The 18,493-nt window shown below is 42.9% G+C and overlaps 1 long non-coding RNA gene across 4 annotated transcripts; it reads right to left on the reverse strand.

Moving 5' to 3' along the window:
- Nucleotides 1–278: 278 nt before the first annotated feature.
- On the reverse strand, nucleotides 279–3,425 carry LOC125524498 (uncharacterized). 4 transcript variants are annotated; one of them, XR_007290773.2, is made up of 4 exons: nucleotides 2,955–3,425; nucleotides 2,149–2,218; nucleotides 1,284–1,365; nucleotides 279–572 (listed from the first exon to the last, which is right to left on the reverse strand). It is a non-coding gene; the product is annotated as an uncharacterized LOC125524498 (long non-coding RNA). The 4 variants fall into 4 exon arrangements; XR_007290775.2 differs by having other exon boundaries at nucleotides 2,149–2,852; XR_007290774.2 differs by having other exon boundaries at nucleotides 2,304–3,425.
- Nucleotides 3,426–18,493: the final 15,068 nt, after the last annotated feature.

Genomic DNA, 18,493 nt, shown 5'->3' on the forward strand with positions numbered 1-18,493 from the left:
AGGCCCGCCGAGCCCAAACTAGGATGTGACGGAACAAACCGTCACCGATTTACATGACGTGGAAGCAACGTGGACCTAACATGGCGTCTACATGATTCTGACGTGGAGGCAACATGGCCCGTGTAATGACCAGCCCAATTTGGGGTTTTGCACTTTTGCCCAATAATTTTGTTCGAGTCCAATCGATTACATATCTATCTTTGTCCTGCCTATTTTTTTAGTTCAATAGATTAGACCATTTTCAGTCCAGCCTGTTTTTTTCTATGTATGCAGCATAATTTACGAAGGCAACAAAATTATATTCATTCAAATAATAGCACTTGTTCACAACACAATTAAAGATTTCCAACAATCTAGTCTGATTTCAAAAAACAAAGCTTAATATCAAAACATCACAAGAATAACTAGAACGCACTATAAGCATTTAAAAAAATCAAGTAAACATGACTAAAATGCACTACTAGCTGATTTAAATCTCCAACACTACACCACCACTTCCAGGTAGCTATTCAGGCCCAAGTAATTCCTGGTAAAAAACTTCAATCTCCAGTGACACGGACCAACTGCCAAACCTGTAAACAATTCAACACATAAAAAATTATAGTAAGTTATAACAACTAACTCCCAAATGAATAGAGAGTAATAATATTAGTTGATTTTCCAAGCAATCTAGACATAACCACACCTGGGAATTGTGAAGAATAGTAATATATGTTGGAAGAAAAAAAAAAGCATGCATTCTCCAATTACAATAAAGCATAGCCTTCATGGCATACAAGGTAGATAATTATCTATGCCCACACTTCAGAATGAGATGGGATATGGAATTGAGAGAGAGCAAATCTTTAAATTTTATACATGTCATTTCCTGATTATACCCTTTATAATAAAATGAATATAAGGGAAAGTTTTATAAAAAAGGGTACAAGATAATGAACCAACAAAATTAATATCATGTTAACAATGTAACCATTAGTTAATGATATGCAACAAATATTAACATGATTTTCTTGATGGATGTAAAGAGCCCTCACATGAAAATGTATTAAGTAAATAATTCAAGGGAGTATACCTAGATGTCATTTTTTTTCTTTAGTACATCATATTTTAGTTTAACTTAGCACACCATTGATTAATCATTCTTTCCAGCAGGCTTTGACTAATGACATGGTGTGAATAATACCAAGAAATAGAGAATATGCTAGTAATAACACTGAAATTTTGGGACTGAACAAATGCACTATGTAACAGATCGAACACTCCTAAATCAGAAGCAAAAATACCATCTATTATTAATGTTAAAGAAAAGCGCTCAATCTTCACTTCCGTCGCTCCTTTAGATTGCAATTCTGTGTACACGCATTTCTGGAAATACAATAGTAAAAAATCCATCATCTATGATGTAATAAGCGAAAAACACTCAGCATCAATGAAACTGTTGCTTTCAGACCCAAAGAAGGGAAAACAGAAGGATTAATCATACAACTATGTTAAGAAGTCAAGTAATAATTGAATGAGGCATCAAGGCAGTAGTGAAGCCTTGATGTTCCCTCGACAAGGTTTCGATAGATACCATATTATTTTGGTACAATTTCGTTAAATACAAGATAAACAATACCTGACGCAAATATAAAACGGCATAGTGACTTCACATAAAAAAGCGCATGTACATGATAAATTGAGTAGGTGATAAATTTTATTAACTAAAAACTAACACCACGAACACACATTCACTAGTTCTGTAGTAGTAGGACACCAGCACTAGTTCTGTAGCACAAACAGTAAGGTATTTACCCAAATTGTAGCACTCTAAGCTAGCCCAAACACTTGCATGCACTAATGTTCATTCTGTAGTAGCACAAGCTTGCGGCACAGGACCACCACACTTTTACGGAGTAGCACTGTACAAGTAAGCACAGCACTTGCATGCACAAATCACTCCTAGGTAGTGGACTAGTAGTAGCATGCTTGCTCTGGCAACAAACTTTAATATGTTCACTATTGGTCTAACACGTACAGGCCTAGGGAGATGCATGCATGCTGATGACCCAGTCACTATATTGCAGACAAACACATCATCCCAAGATGATTGGGGTTGTATGATTTTTGTATGATAAGCATCAACAACAAATGGAAGTTAGTTTTTACCAGCTTCTTGTTTATTCCTAGTTGTGCCCACGTGATAACTTAAGCAACTCCTCCAAGGTTCCATAGCCACCTGTCAAATTAACTGAATGTCAAAACACTTGTTGAAGAATTGTATTCAGAAATTTCTTTCACTTGTGGAAGAATTGTATTAGTACCTAGTAAAGCAATAAAAGCATCAACAAACCAAGCCATTTTGCCCTCCCCCTCATGCACGCCAGAAACAACTCTATAGGAGCATGGATCAGGGACAGTAAGAAACTAAGCACCCAGCTATAATATAAATTGACGTACATGATCACCTAAAACCTATAGGAGCATGGATCAAGTTTGATCTAGTGAAAAAGACAGGTGGCAATAATGTACTACTAAATAGCAGTGCTCCCCATCCAGCTTCTTGCAGCTGGGCAAAGTGAGGCCCAAACACTCCCCAACCCCCCAAGACCCGGAGCAAGCAAAGTAACAGCAGGGTGCCATTGATATCTATCAAGCATCTACAGATTTGGTAAATATAGCAGACAAATTTAAGTTGTTGGTGCAGTACAAGTTGAATAAAAAATATTGCAGATTGGTTCATAGGAATTGTACACCCAACCAATTTCATTTTCAATTTTAGGAATGCACATACAGATTGAAGTATACCAAATCCACCAATAATGTGTGTCGAATGATGTCCAAACTGAAACTCAACTGTAGGTATCCCTCTCCTATGTTACAACCAAGCCACGTGTCGGTATTGGATCGGATTGGACAAATCCAAATCAAAAAAGCTAGCTAGAAAGGAAGGGGAGGGGTCGCCCTTCTCTTACCACCGCCGTGGTGGTACGGCTGCAGCTTCTGATCTTCATGGCCCCGTGAATTTTTGTAGGTGCTGAAGAAGTTGCATACATCTCCAAGGACGTCGTGGAAGGCAAGCTGCACGGCAGACCATGAGAAGGAACACCTCTTCCCTGCCTTGCTCGTCACAGATCAGCTGCTGTGTGGTAACCCGCGCCATGGATCCCACGGGAGGAGCATAGCCTGGTCGATCTAAGAGGGAGGGGAGTAGATGAGGCAAGGTTGCCACGGATCCTGGAAAAGATGAACATGCGGGAGGGACGAATCTGAGGGAGGCCGAAACCTTAGCCATGGGTTTAAGAGGGATGGATTGGTGGGGGATCTGGCGGATCTAGAAGCTCCATGGTGCTGCGAGGTGAGAGCAGGAGAGGTGGAGGGTTGGCGGCTAGCTATTGGAGGAGGGTGGCGGCAATGTGAGGCGATGGGGAATGGGAGGAGGCTATGGACGGAGTGTGGAGACTGTTAGGGTTAGGTTTTTATACCAGGAATGGTTAGCCGGGCATTAGCGGGCTTTGGCGGGCTTATGGGGCTGTACCTGCCCATCCATGACAGTTTACAAAAATGTCATCGGAAATCCGTCATGGATTAACAAGTTTCTTTTACACCGAGAAGTGTGCTTGTGGTGAAGAAGCCTTGGCCTTCATGAGTTCTTGTTCCGCCTTAAGAGCACCAATGTAGTAGTCGTCGAGGGACTTGTAGTTCTCTAGGAAGGTAGTCTTGGAGATGTCATTGTGTAATCCCATCATGAAGTGGAACTTTAGTGAAATGGGGTCGTCCACGCCAGCTCATCGCAAGGCAATCTTCATCTCCTTGAAGTACGCGTGATGGACTTGTGTCCTTGGAAGGTGTTCTCCAATTGGCGTAGAAGTTGTTCCATGTAGGTTGGAGGCACGAACTCTCGCCGCAAAGCTCTCTTCGTCTTGGGCCAACTCATGTCATAGCTCTCCAAATGTGTGTGAAGCCACCATGCTGACGCGTAGTCATGGAAGTTCGTTGTGGCGCACTTCACTTGATCTTCGGGAGGAACTTGATGTAGCTTGAGGTAGTCATCCATGAGGCGCTCCCACTCGAGATACTCCTCGGGTTCTTGAGTCCCATAGAAAGGAATCTTATGGTGGGTGTCGAGGTCGTAGTAGCTCGTGGAAGTCGCGGACTTGAGCTTGGGGAGCTTTTCTTGAGCGTAGTCTTGAGGTGTTTTTGGCAAAGATGCAGCATGTCCAAAGGCGAAGATGCCTTGAAGTCGCTTGGTGAAGATGCCAAGGTAGATGGTGAAGTCGTTAAGCGGTTTTTGGTGTTGAGCTCTTGACCTCCACGTTCTTGTCGTTGATAGTGTCGATGCCGATGTGATCTTGCCGGAGATGGTGGCTCAGAAGCATGTGCTCTTGAGCTTCTTCTCGAAGATGAGGAAGACCGCTTGTAGGCCTTGATGAGGGATTTGATCTCCTCCATTTGAGCATACATCTTGGCGTCCAAGTTGTTTTTCATGGCATCGAACTCGTCATTGTTGTTGTAGACCGAAGGTGAAATGCCTTGCCTATCCATCACAAGACTCAAGTAGAGGTTAGTAGGAAATGAGATAAATAATACCAAGTTACCTTTTCCCAAAGTTGAGATGTGTCTTATTTCACTCAATGTGAAATGAAAGAATAGTGGAATTGGTACCGGACTTGTTCACTCACACCTATCAAGTAAAGCTTATGGAGTAGATCGGTGAGGATAGTGGCACAAAAATTTGATGCAAAATGTTAGCAAGAGTCAATAATGTTGAAAGAGATTCACAAATTCGCAAGTGAAACAAGTAGACCAATAGCAAAGAATGGCACACGGAAACACACACACGGATAGATAAATGGGGTCGTGCAACCAAGGAATGAGCACAAAATGTGGAATCCACGGAAAATGCTCATGTTGCACAACTCAAGAGAGACTCTAGCACGATTGCTCAATAGGCGGATACGACACTTGTGCACAACCTATAAGATGCAAAATGGATAAACTTTCTATCCCAAGTATGCTATTATGTATGGTTCCCAGTGTTTCGCATACGATGATCTAAGATGGTCAATATGGTAGTATGATATGCAATGTGGCGATGCTATGGCTATTTCTTACAAGCTATTTGTTTTCTCTTTGCTTAAAAGCTTATTCTCTTTTTTTGTATGGCCACTATGCAAAATGCACAAACCAAGATAGCAATTGTGTATATGCGGGAATAATCTTGTGACACAAGAGATGATATGGTATGTATGCAATGGAAGGTGCGGATCACTAATGTGCAGAAGTAAAGTTGCCGGCAATACTCAAATGGCTAGTCTCGAGAGGCAAGTGACGCAAAATGGCTAGGGGTTAACAAAGCAATGGCAAGAAAGAATGTACAATGATGGGATACCACGATACCAAGATGATATAGAGGTTACCGTTCTTGCTTACGGTTAGGGTGTCAAAATGGTGAAGGTGGACGATGTCGAATCCTTGTTGAAGTTGAGCGGCGGTGTTGTCGATGTTGAACCGTTCCTAGTTAGCCGAAACACCCTAGGAAACAGAAAAACCACAAACTCAAAATCTCCAACGGAAAATGTCAAATGGTGATAGCGGAATGCGATTGTGGTTCTGGAGTTGACAATGCGGAAGTGGTGGTAGTGGTTGATGAAGACGCAATCGTCCCTAAGTAGCCAAAACACCTTAGGAGACTCAAGTCACCACTCAAGCAGCCACAAATGCTATATGGATCAAAATGGGTTAGGTTGAGGAAATCTATGGTGGTTTTGCGGAAGATATGGTGGAGGGCCTAGGCAAAGATGTCAAAATGTCAAAATTTTGGTGGAGTCAATTGATGTTGGAACACATCTAGATGGATGGGGGATGTCAATAGCTACTCAACGAGCTAAAGAACGTCAAAATCGGACTCCAGATGTCGAAGATATGGCCGAAACAAGAAATCAGCCAAAGGAATTTTTGAACTAGCAGACAGTCCGGTCCTGGGTAGCGGACAGTCCAGTCTTCATCTGAAAACATTCTGATTCGAGCGGACAGTCCGGTACGGGGGTCCGGACAGTCCGGTGCGGGTTGGGATGGCACGAAATTGAATTTTTTTGGGCAGAAATGGATGATTTGGGGGTCAAAATTGAGGAGATTTCATGGATGGAAGGTGGGGTAACTTGTGGGGAAGCTAGATCCACTCGAAACACAACGAATCCATGGGTCAAAATCAACATAACATCATCAAATCAACAAATCAAAAAAATTGGGGCTATTTTTGGTGGGGATTTTCGGATTTTAGGATGAAATCAAGCAAAACAAGGCTAGAAAACGGTGGGAGAGACTCCAAATTCGTGATCAACGTGACTCATGATACCAAGATGTTGTAGGGTGGAGACCCTAAGCGTAGATCTTTCACGAATTGGAGGGGAATCCATGAAGAACACGAAGAACAAGAGGGGAAATCACAAGAGGAAAACACTCAAGAACAAGTCCAATCACACATCCACTAGACTCACAATCACACAAGATCCACAAAGGTACAAGAACAACAAAGGGAAAGATACAAGGTAAAGTTCATCCCAAATCCAAAGGAGATGAGGTCTTGATGATCCTATGATGGGGATCCTTCTCCAAGAGGAGGCCATGATATCCACAAGAGGATCTTCTCCAAGAGGAGGGCTTGATCTCCAAGAGGAGGTCTAGATCTCCAAGAGGAGGAAGATGAGAAAAGCTCTCTCTTTGTCTATCAAATACTTTGCTAACCCTAAAAACTGAGAGGAGCACGGGATATATAGCTAGGGGCGAAAGGGTATGGGCCTCGGTGGTTACATGGGCTTTTTAGCCCAATTCATAGCGAAACTGGGCGGACAGTCCGGTGAGGACAGATGCATTTTCGTGGGCCACCGGACTGTCCGTTGTGGGGACCGGACTATCCGTAGTGCAATTTCAGTGTGACCGGACTGTCCGGTAGTGCAATTTCTGCACGCTTCCTTTTCTTCATCTTGACGCTTCCGGTCAGCTCTTGGGTCTTGGGGTCCTTCTCCTTGGCCTCCGAGAAGCTTCCTAGCTGCTTGGTGGTTGTTTCCCTCGTACCTAATGATGCACAATGTTCCATGGTGAGGTAGCAACCAAGTCCAATGGATATTCATGTAAATCTCGAAGAGGAGTGGGTTTCACCTTAAGTCCGGTAGGTCCACTTGGGGCTTGAGGTGCTATGAAGGTGTACAAGTGGATGACCGTAGGATGCTCCACATCAGTTCTCAAATCCATAAAAGTATTCAATCCGATAACAACGAAATCTCAGAGGGAAAAACTCAATTCATCACAACAAGATAGAGAGGGGAAAACACCATATGATCCGACTATATTAACAAAGCTCGCGATACATCAAGATTATGACATCTCAAGAACACGAGAGAGAGAGAGAGATTAAACACATAGCCACTAGTACAACCCTCATCCCCGAGGGTGGACTACTCCCTCCTCATCATGGTGGCCACCGGGATGATGAAGATGGCCACCGGAGATGATTCCTCCTCTCCGGCAGGGTGTCGAAACGGGGTCTAGATTGGTTTTCGATGGCTACAGAGCCTTGCGGCGGCGGAACTTCTGATCTAGATTAACCCCGAGGGTTTTTGGAATATTTGTGATTTTATAGGGCAAAGAGGGGGTGCAGGAGGCCACCGAGGTGGGCACAACCCACCTGGGCGCGCCTGAGCGCGCCGGTTGTGCCCCCTCGGGGCACCCCCAGGTGCTGCTCTGGCCCATCCTGGGTGTTCTGGTCCATAAAAATTCTCCAAAAAGTTCCGCGGTGTTTGGACTCTGTTTGATATTGATTTTCTGCGATGTAAAAATCAAGCAAAAATAGCAACTGGCACTGGGCACTGGGTCAATAGGTTAGTCCCAAAAAATTATATAAAGTTGCTACAAAATGATTGTAAAACATCCAAGAATGATAATATATTGGCATGAATACTTCATAAATTATAGATACGTTGGAGACGTATCAGGCCCCTGACCTCCGCAAAACTTCCTTTTGCACCGACCTAAAGCCCCGCGGGCCTTACCCCTTGGCCCAACCATATCATCCTATAAATCAATCTTTACCTCCGGACCATTTCGGAGCTCCCCATTGTGTCCGCGATCTCATCTGGGACTCCGAACAACACTCGGTCACCAACATACATTACTCATATAATACTATATCATCAACGAACGTTAAGCGTGCGGACCCTGCGGGTTCGAGAATGATGTAGACATGATCGAGACGCTTCTCCGGTCAATAACCAATAGCGGGACCTGGATGTCCATATGGTTCCTACATATTCTACGAAGATCTTTATTGGTCGAACCTTTATGACAACATATGTAGTTCCCTTTGTCCATCGGTGTGTTACTTGCCCGAGATTTGATCATCGGTATCTCCATACCTAGTTCAATATTGTTACTGCCAAGTCTCTTTACTCGTTACGTAATACATCATCTCATAACTAACTCCTTAGTCACTTTGGTTGCAAGCTTCTTGTGATGTTGTATTACCGAGAGGTCCTAGAGATACATCTCCATCATACGGAGTGACAAATCCCAATCTCGATTCACACCAACTCAACAGACACCTTTGGAGATACCTGCAGAGCATCTTTATGATTACCCAGTTACATTGTGACGTTTGATAGCACACAAGGTATTCCTCCGGTATCCGGGAGTTGCATGATCTCATGGTCGAAGGAATATGTATCTGACATTAAGAAAGCAGTAGCAATAAACTAAGCGATCATATGCTAACCTAACGGATGGGTCTTGTCCATCACATCATTCTTCTAATGATGTAATCCCGTTATCAAATGACAATTCATGTCTATGGTCAGGAAACCTTAACCATCTTTTGATCAATGAGCTAGTCTAGTAGAGGCTTACTAGGGACTTGGTATTTGCTTATGTATTCACACATGTATTTAAGTTTCCGGTCAATACAATTCTAGCATGAATAATAAACCATTATCATGATTAAGGAAATATAATAATAACCACTTTATTATTGCCTTCTAGGGCATATTTCCAACACCTTTGTCCGGCGATATGTTACTTGCCCGATATTCGATCGTCGGTATCTCCATACCTAGTTCAATCTCGTTATCGACAAGTCTCTTTACTCGTTCCGTAATACAAGATCTCGTGACTAACTCATTAGGCAAATTGCTTGCAAGCTCTTTACTATGTTGTATTACCGAGATGGCCCAGAGATATCTCTCCGTCACACAGAGTGACAAATCCCAGTCTCAATCCGTGCCAACCCAACAAACACCTTCGGTGATACCTTCAGAGCACCTTTTATGATCACCCCGTTACGAAGTGACATTTGGATACACACTAAGTATTCCTCTGGTGTCAGGGAATTGCACGATCTCACGGTCTTAGGAATAGATACTTGACATGAAGAAAGCTATGACAATAAACTAATACGATCAACTGATAAGCTTATAGTTGGGTCTTGTCCGTCGCATCATTCTTCTAGTGATGTGATCCCATTATCAAATGACAATTCATGTCTATGGTTAGGAAACCTTAACCATCTGTGATTAGCGAGCTAGTCTAATATAGGCTCACTAGGGACATAATATTTGTTTATGTATTCACACATGTATTTAAGTTTCCGTCCATACAATTCTAGCATGAATAATAAACCTTTATCATGAATAAGGAAATGTGATAAATAACCAATTTATTATTGCCTCTAGGGCATATTTCCAACGATACCTTCCAAAGTGGCATGCAAGGCAATCGACGCCGCATCGCACTTTTCCTCTTTGTTGGAGTTGGTCTTCCCCCGCGGCTGCGGCTTCTTTCCCTCACCATTGTCCTCGACGGCCTCCTCCCCTCCACGCGCCTTGATTGCGGAATATTGAGCCTTTAACTTCTCATCCCTGTTGACGACCATCCAACAATGGGTGAGGTTTGAAGGACTTATTGTCATGTTGGGCCTTGAATGCCTCCAAAGCTTGGGATGCCTATAAATAAATAGCACGCAAGCATATAGGCATTTGGACATGCAAGCATAGTGGCAAATGGACATGCAAGTGCAACGGAAATGAAGATGGCCGCATGTATTGTTGGGGAACATAGTAATTTCAAAAAAATTCCTACGCAGACACAGGATCATGGTGATGCATAGCAACGAGAGGGGAGAGTGTGTCCACGTACCCTCGTAGACCGAATGCGGAAGCGTTAGCACAACATGGTTGATGTAGTCGTACGTCTTCACGTTCCGACCGATCCAAGTACCGAACGCACGGCACCGGCGAGCTCCAATCCAGCAAAGCTTCACAGGAGAGTTTCGTCAGCACGACCGCTTAGTGACGGTGATGATGTTGCTACCGGCGCAGGGCTTCGCCTAAGCACTGCTACGATATGATCGAGGTGGATTATGGTGGAGGGGGGGCACCGCACACGGCTAAGAGATCAATGATCAATTGTTGTGTCTCCAAGGGGTGCCCCTCTCCCCGTATATAAAGGAGTGGAGGAGGGAGAGGGCCGGCCCTCTCTATGGCGTGCCCTAGGTAGGGGCGGAGCCAGGATTTTGATATAGGGGGGGCCAAGTTGAGTTGATAAAAGAATTGTCTAGAGCGAAAAAATAGCTACCATAATACTATAATAATATGTCACTTTGAGGCCATAAAAACATGTATACATTTGTATTAGTTTAAATTTGGCTCTACCATTATCAATAAGATGAAAAAAATAACAATTTCATCCAAAGCAAACTTAAATACTAATTTTTTTCCAACGTAGATTTTCATACAATACCGAAGAAATCGTCTCCTATTTGGCGACTCTTAAAAAACTAACCAAGCTTTAGAGTGTTTGAGAGCGCTTTCTGATATATACTCACAACTGCCCAAGGCCCCAAGTGCAAGTTTCAGAAATAGCCTCACAACACAAACAAAAGAACCGAATCTGATGTATAATTTTGACACATCAAGAACTAAAATCTGATGTATAATTTCAACATGTACAAGAACTAAAATCTGATTTATAATTTCGACACGTATAAGAACTAAAATCCATTAGCATCACAACAGAAGAATTGAGAGAGATTAATACAATAATCTCTAATGCTACTGCTAACCTTGGGTAATTCCTTCCGGACTGAAGAATTGCGGACGGCAGCCTGAGGCTTAGCTCTTCATCCCATCGCGGCACACATGCGGTTTCAATCTAATCACAGAGGCAGTGAGGGGCGGCGGTAGCAAGGGCGAGGGCGTAGGGTTAGGAGCGGCAGCGGCGCAACGCTAATCACACTGAAGAGGCGCAAGGGCCTGGAAGCCATCTATCCAATCATGGACTGTCTCATGGGCTTTTTCTTCTTCTCTCATTTTACGCTTGTGATGGGAGGGGCCGAGTACGTGCAATTATACAAGTTTTCGCTAATTAATCACTACCTATTAAGCATTCCTTCGATCGTTAGGGGGGGCCAGGCCCCTGCTCGCCCCCCTTGTCTCCGCCACTGGCCCTAGGGGAGTCCTACTCCCACCGGGAGTAGGATTCCCCCTTTCCTAGTAGAACTAGGAGCCCTTCCAAGTACTAGGAGTAGGAGAGAAGGAAAGGGGAAAGAGAAGAGAAGGAAGGAGGGGGCACCGGCCCTCCCCCTAGTCCAATTCAGATTAGGCCTTGGGGGGCGCAGCCTCTCCTATCTCTTTCCCCTAAAGCCCAATAAGGCCCATCTACTCCCCGGCAAATTCCCGTAACTCTCTAGCACTCCGAAAAATACCCGAATCACTCGGAACCTTTCCGATGTCCGAATATAGTCGTCCAATATATCGATATTTATGTCTCGACCATTTCGAGACTCCTCGTCATGTCCCCGATCTCATCCGGGACTCCGAACTACCTTCTGTACATCAAAACACAAAAACTCATAATACCGATTGTCACCGAACTTTAAGCGTGCGGACCCTACGGGTTCGAGAACTATGTAGACATGACCAAGACATGTCTCCGGTCAATAACCAATAGCGGAACATGGGTGTTCATATTGGCTCCCACATATTCTACGAAGATCTTTATCGGTCAAACCGCATAACACTATACGTTGTTCCCTTTGTCATCAGTATGTTACTTGCCCGAGATTCGATCGTCGGTATCTCAGTACCTAGATCAATCTCGTTACCGGCGAGTCTCTTTACTCGTTCTGTAATACATCACCCCACAACTAACTCATTATTTGCATTGCTGGCAAGGCTTATTATGATGTGCATTACCGAGAGGGCCCAGAGATACCTCTCCGACAATCGGAGTGACAAATCCTAATCTTGATCTATGCCAACTCAACAAGTATCTTCGGAGACACCTGTAGAGAACCTTTATAATCACCCAGTTATGTTGTGACGTTTGGTAGCACATAAAGTGTTCCTCCGGTATTCGGGAGTTGCATAATCTCATAGTCATAGGAAGATGTATAAGTCATGAAGAAAGCAATAGCAACAAACTAAACGATCATCGTGCTAAGCTAACGGAATGTGTCAAGTCAATCACATCATTCTCCTAATGATGTGATCCCATTAATCAAACGACAACTCATGTCTATGGATAGGAAACATAACCATCTTTGATCAATGAGCTAGTCAAGTAGAGGCATACTAGTGACACTCTGTTTGTCTATGTATTCACACATGTATCAAGTTTCCGGTTAATACAATTCTAGCATGAATAATAAACATTTATCATGATATAAGGAAATAAATAATAACTTTATTATTGCCTCTAGGGCATATTTCCTTCAGTCTCCCACTTGCACTAGAGTCAATAATCTAGTTCACATCGCCATGTGATTTAACACCAATAGTTCACATCACCATGGGATTAACACCCATAGTTCACATCGTCATGTGACCAACACCCAAAGGGTTTACTAGAGTCAATAATCTAGTTCACATCGCTATGTGATTAACGCCCAAAGAGTACTAAGGTGTGATCATGTTTTGCTTGTGAGAGAATTTTAGTCTACGGGTCTGCCACATTCAAATCCGTATTTATTTTGCAAATTTCTATGTCAACAATGCTCTGCACGGAGCTACTCTAGCTAATTGCTCCCACTTTCAAAATGTATCCAGATTGAGATTTAGAGTCATCTAGATCAGTGTCAAAATTTGCATCGACGTAACCCTTTACGACGAACCTTTTGTCACCTCCATAATCGAGAAACATATCCTTATTCCACTAAGGATAATTTTGACCGTTGTCCGGTGATCTACTCCTAGATCACTAATGTACTCCCTTTCTAAACTCAATGTAAGGTATACAATAGATCTGGTACACAACATGGCATACTTTATAGAAACTATGGCTGAGGCATAGGGAATGACTTTCATTCCCTTTCTATCTTCTACCGTGGTCGGGCTTTGAGTTTTACTCAATTTCACACCTTGTAACACAGGTAAGAACTCTTTCTTTGATTGTTCCATTTTGAACTACTTCAAAATCTTGTCAAGGTATGTACTCATTAAAAATACTTATCAAGTGTCTTGATCTATCTCTATAGATCTTGATGCTCAATATGTAAGTAGCTTCACCGAGGTCTTTATTTGAAAAACTCGTTTCAAATACTCCTTTATGCTTTCCAGAAAATTCTACATTATTTCTGATCAACAATATGGCATTCACATATATTTATCAGAAATGTTGTAGTGCTCCCACTCACTTTCTTGTAAATACAGGCTTTACCACAAGTCTGTATAAAACTATATGCTTTGATCAACTCATCAAAGCATATATTCCAACTCTGAGATGCTTGCACCAGTCCATAGATGGATCGCTGGAGCTTGCACATTTTGTTAGCACCTTTAGGATCGACAAAACCTTCTGGTTGCATCATATACAACTCTTCTTTAAGAAAACCATTAAGGAATGTAGTTTTGACATCCATTTGCCAGATTTCATAAAATATGGCAATTTGCTAACATGATTCAGATAGACTTAAGCATTGCTACGAGTGAGAAAATCTCATCGTATTCAACACCTTGAACTTTGTCAAAACCTTTTTCGACAAGTCTAGCTTTTTAGATAGTAACACTAATATCATCGTCCGTCTTCCTCTTGAAGATCCATTTATTTTCTATGGCTTGCCGATCATCAGGCAAGTCAACCAAAGTCCACACTTTGTTCTCATACATGGATCCCATCTCAGATTTCATGGCTTCAAGCCATTTCGCGGAATCTGGGCTCATCATCGCTTCCTCATAGTTCGTAGGTTCGTCATGGTCAATTAACATGACCTCGAGAACAGGATTATCATACCACTCTGGTGCGGATCTCACTCTGGTTGACCTACGAGGTTTGGTAGTAACTTGATCTGCAGTTACATGATCATCATCATTAGCTTCCTCACTAATTGGTGGAGTCACAGAAATAGATTTCTGTGATGAACTACTTTCCAATAAGGGAGTAGGTACATTTACCTCATCAAGTTCTGTTTTCCTCCCACTCACTTCTTTTGAGAGAAACTCCTTCTCTAGAAAGGATCCATTCTCAGCAACAAATATCTTGCCTTCGGATCTGTGATAGAAGGTGTACCCAACAGTTACTTTTGGGTATCCTATGAAGACGCACTTCTCCGACTTGGGTTTGAGCTTATCAAGATGAAACTTTTTTCACATAAGCATCACAACCCCAAACTTTAAGAAACGACAGCTTAGGTTTCTTGCTAAACCACAGTTCATACGGTGTCATCTCAACGGATTTAGATGGTGCCCTTTTTAATGTGAATGCAGCTGTCTCTAATGCATAACCCCAAAACGATAGTGGTAAATCGGTAAGAGACATCATAGATTGCACTATATCAAATAAAGTACGGTTATGACGTTCGGACACGCCATTACGCTGTGGTGTTCTAGGTGGCATGAGTTTGTGAAACTATTCCACATTATTTTAATTGAAGATCAAACTCGTAACTCAAATATTCGCCTCTGCGATCAGATCGTAGAAACTTTATTTTCTTGTTACGATGATTTTCCACTTCACTCTGAAATTCTTTGAACATTTCAAATGTTTCAGACTTATGTTTCTTCAAGTAGATATACCCATATCTGCTCAAATCATCTATGAAGGTCAGAAAATAATGATACCCGCCGCGAGCCTCAACACTCACCGGACCTCATACATCAGTATGTATTATATACAGTAAGTCAGTTGCTCGCTCCATTGTTCTGGAGAACGGAGTCTTAGTCATCTTCGCCCATGAGGCATGGTTCGCAAGCATCAACTTTTCATAATCAAGTGATTCCAAAAGCCCATTAGCATGGATTTTCTTCATGCGCTATACACCAATATGACCTAGACGGCAGTGCCACAAATAAGTTGCACTATCATTATTAACTTTGTATCTTTTGGCTTCAATATTATGAATATGTGTATCACTATGATCGAGATTCAACAAACCATTTTCATTGGGTGTATAACCATAGAAGGTTTTATTCATGTAAACAGAATAACAATTATTCTCTAACTTAAATGAATAACTGTATTGCAATAAACATGATCAAATCATATTCATGCTCAACGCAAACACCAAATAACACTTATTTAGGTTCAACACTAATCCCGAAAGTATAGGGAGTGTGCGATGATGATCATATCATTCTTGGAACCACTTCCAACACACATCGTCACTTCACCCTCAACTAGTCTCTGTTTATTCTGTAACTCCTATTTCGAGTTACTAATTTTTAGCAACCGACAAGTATCAAATACCCAGGGGCTACTATAAACATTAGTAAGGTACACATCAATAACCTGTATATCAAATATACCCTTGTTCACTTTGCCATCCTTCTTATCCACCAAATATTCAGGGCATTTCTGCTTCCAGTGACCATTTCCTTTGTAGTAGAAGCACTCAGTTTCAGGCTTTAGTCTAGCTTTGGGCTTCTTCACGGAAGTGACAACTTGCTTGCCATTCTACATGAAGTTCCCTTTCTTTCCCATTGCCCTTTTCTTGAAACTAGTGGTCTTGTTAATCATCAACACTTGATGCTCTTTCTTGATTTCTACCTTCATCGATTTCATCATCATGAAAAGCTCGGGAATCGTTTTCGTCATCCCTTGCATACTATAGTTCATCATGAAGTTCTGCTAACTTGGTGATGGTGACTAGAGAATTCTGTCAATCACTATTTTATCTGGAAGATTAACTCCCACTTGATTCAAGCGATTGTAGTACCCAGACAATTTGAGCACATGCTTACTGCTTGAGCTATTCTCCTCCATCTTTTAGCTATAGAACTTGTTGGAGACTTCATATCTCTCAACTCGGGTATTTGCTTGAAATATTAACTTCAACTCCTGGAATATCTCATATGATCCATGACGTTCAAAACGTCTTTGTAGTCCTGATTCTAAGCCGTTAAGCATGGTGCACTAAACTATCAAGTAGTCATCATATTGAGCTAGCCACACGTTCATAACGTCTGAATCTGCTCCTGCAATAGGTCTGTTACCTAGCAGTGCATCAAGGACATAATTCTTCTATGCAGCAATGAGGATAATCCTCAGATCACGGGTCCAATCCGCATCATTGCTACTAACATCTTTCAACTTAGTTTTCTCTAGGAACATATCAAAAATAAAACAGGGGAGCTAAATGCGAGCTATTGATCTACAACATAGATATGCTAATACTACCAGGACTAAGTTCATGATAAATTAAAGTTCAATTAATCATATTACTTAAGAACTCCCACTTAGATAGACATCCCTCTAATCATCTAAGTGATCATGTGATCCAAATCAACTAAACCATAACCGATCATCATGTGAAATGGAGTAGTTTTCAATGGTGAACATCACTATGTTGATCATATCTACTATATGATTCACGCTCGACCTTTCGGTCTCAGTGTTCCGAGGCCATATCTGCATATGCTAGGCCCATCAAGTTTAACCCGAGTATTCTCGTGTGCAAAACTGACTTGCACCCATTGTAGATGAACGTTGAGCTTATCACACCCGATCATCACGTGGTGTCTCGGCACGACGAACTTTGGCAACGGTGCATACTCAGGGAGAACACTTTTACATTGAAATTTAGTGAGAGATCATCTTATAATGCTACCATTAATCAAAGCAAAAAAAGATGCATAAAGGACAAACATCACATGCAATCAATATAAGTGATATGATATGGCCATTGTCGGTGTCAAAACCGGCGGATCTCGGGTAGTGGGTCCCGAACTGTGCGTCTAGGCCGGATGGTAACAAGAGGCAGGGAACACGATGTTTTACCCAGGTTCGGGCCCTCTTGATGGAGGTAAAACCCTACGTCCTGCTTGATTAATATTGATGATATGGGTAGTACAAGAGTAGATCTACCACGAGATCAAGGAGGCTAAACCCTAGAAGCTAGCCTATGGTATGATTGTTGTATATGGAGTTGATTGCCTACGGACTACAACCCTCCGGTTTATATAGACACTGGATAGGGTTAGGGTTACATAGAGTCGGTTACAATGGTAGGAGATCTTGAATATCCGCATCGCCAAGGAAAGTCCCATCCGGACACGGGACAAAGTCTTCAATCTTGTATCTTCATAGTCCAGGAGTCCGGCTGAAGGTATAGTCCGGCTACCCGAACACCCCCTAATCCAGGACTCCCTCAGTAGCCCCTGAACCAGGCTTCAATGATGACGAGTCCGGCGCGCAAATTGTCTTCGGCATAGCAAGGCGGGTTCCTCCTCCAAGTCCTTCATAGAAGATTGTAAACACCAAGATTAGTGTACGGCTTTGCAAAATAAGCTTCCACATATTGCCATAGAGAGAATAGTATTAACACAAATCAAATCTGCTGACATATTCCGCAGTGCGTCAACACACTACAGCCAAGTCCTTCACTCGAATTGTTTTCACTTTTCCACCTCAGCGTGTTTTGCGAGGCGGTTTCCTTGGCACGTCTTGTCGAAGCAGAGATTGTGTACCCCCCTTTTACGGGATTCTCATCAATACGGACGTGGGTAACCCAACCGCGCCACTTATCACGGCGCTTGGGAGGCAAGCGAGTTTTACTAGGCAGGTGGGGACGCACAACCGCATCCGCCCATATAAGGGGACAAGGATCCACCTTTTTACCTACGCCTTCTTCCTCCTTTGCCTATCCATCTCCTGCGCACCCGAGCTCCAGCGCCCAAGCCCGCACTTCCCACCTCAACCTTCTCCAGCAATGTCCAGAGCGGGAGGCAAGTGGATGGTCTCCTCCGTCACGGAGGGTAAAGTCAAGAAGCTAAGGAAGGCCGGATACCTGTCCAAGGACATCGCGCACCGGCTTCCCGAAGAGGGGCAGCTTCTCCCCACCCCAAGGCCCCATGAGAGGGTAGTATTTCTCCCCCACTTCCTCCGCGGACTGGGTTTTCCACTCCACCCATTTGTCCGGGGGCTCATGTTCTACTACGGCCTGGATTTCCACGATCTGGCTCCGAACTTCATCCTCAACATCTCAGCGTTTATCGTCGTGTGCGAGGCTTTTCTCCGCGTCCGCCCTCATTTC

Source organism: Triticum urartu, chromosome 7A (assembly GCF_056163025.1).
Source record: "Triticum urartu cultivar PI428250 chromosome 7A, HENAU_Tu73, whole genome shotgun sequence".
NCBI lineage: Eukaryota > Viridiplantae > Streptophyta > Magnoliopsida > Poales > Poaceae > Triticum > Triticum urartu.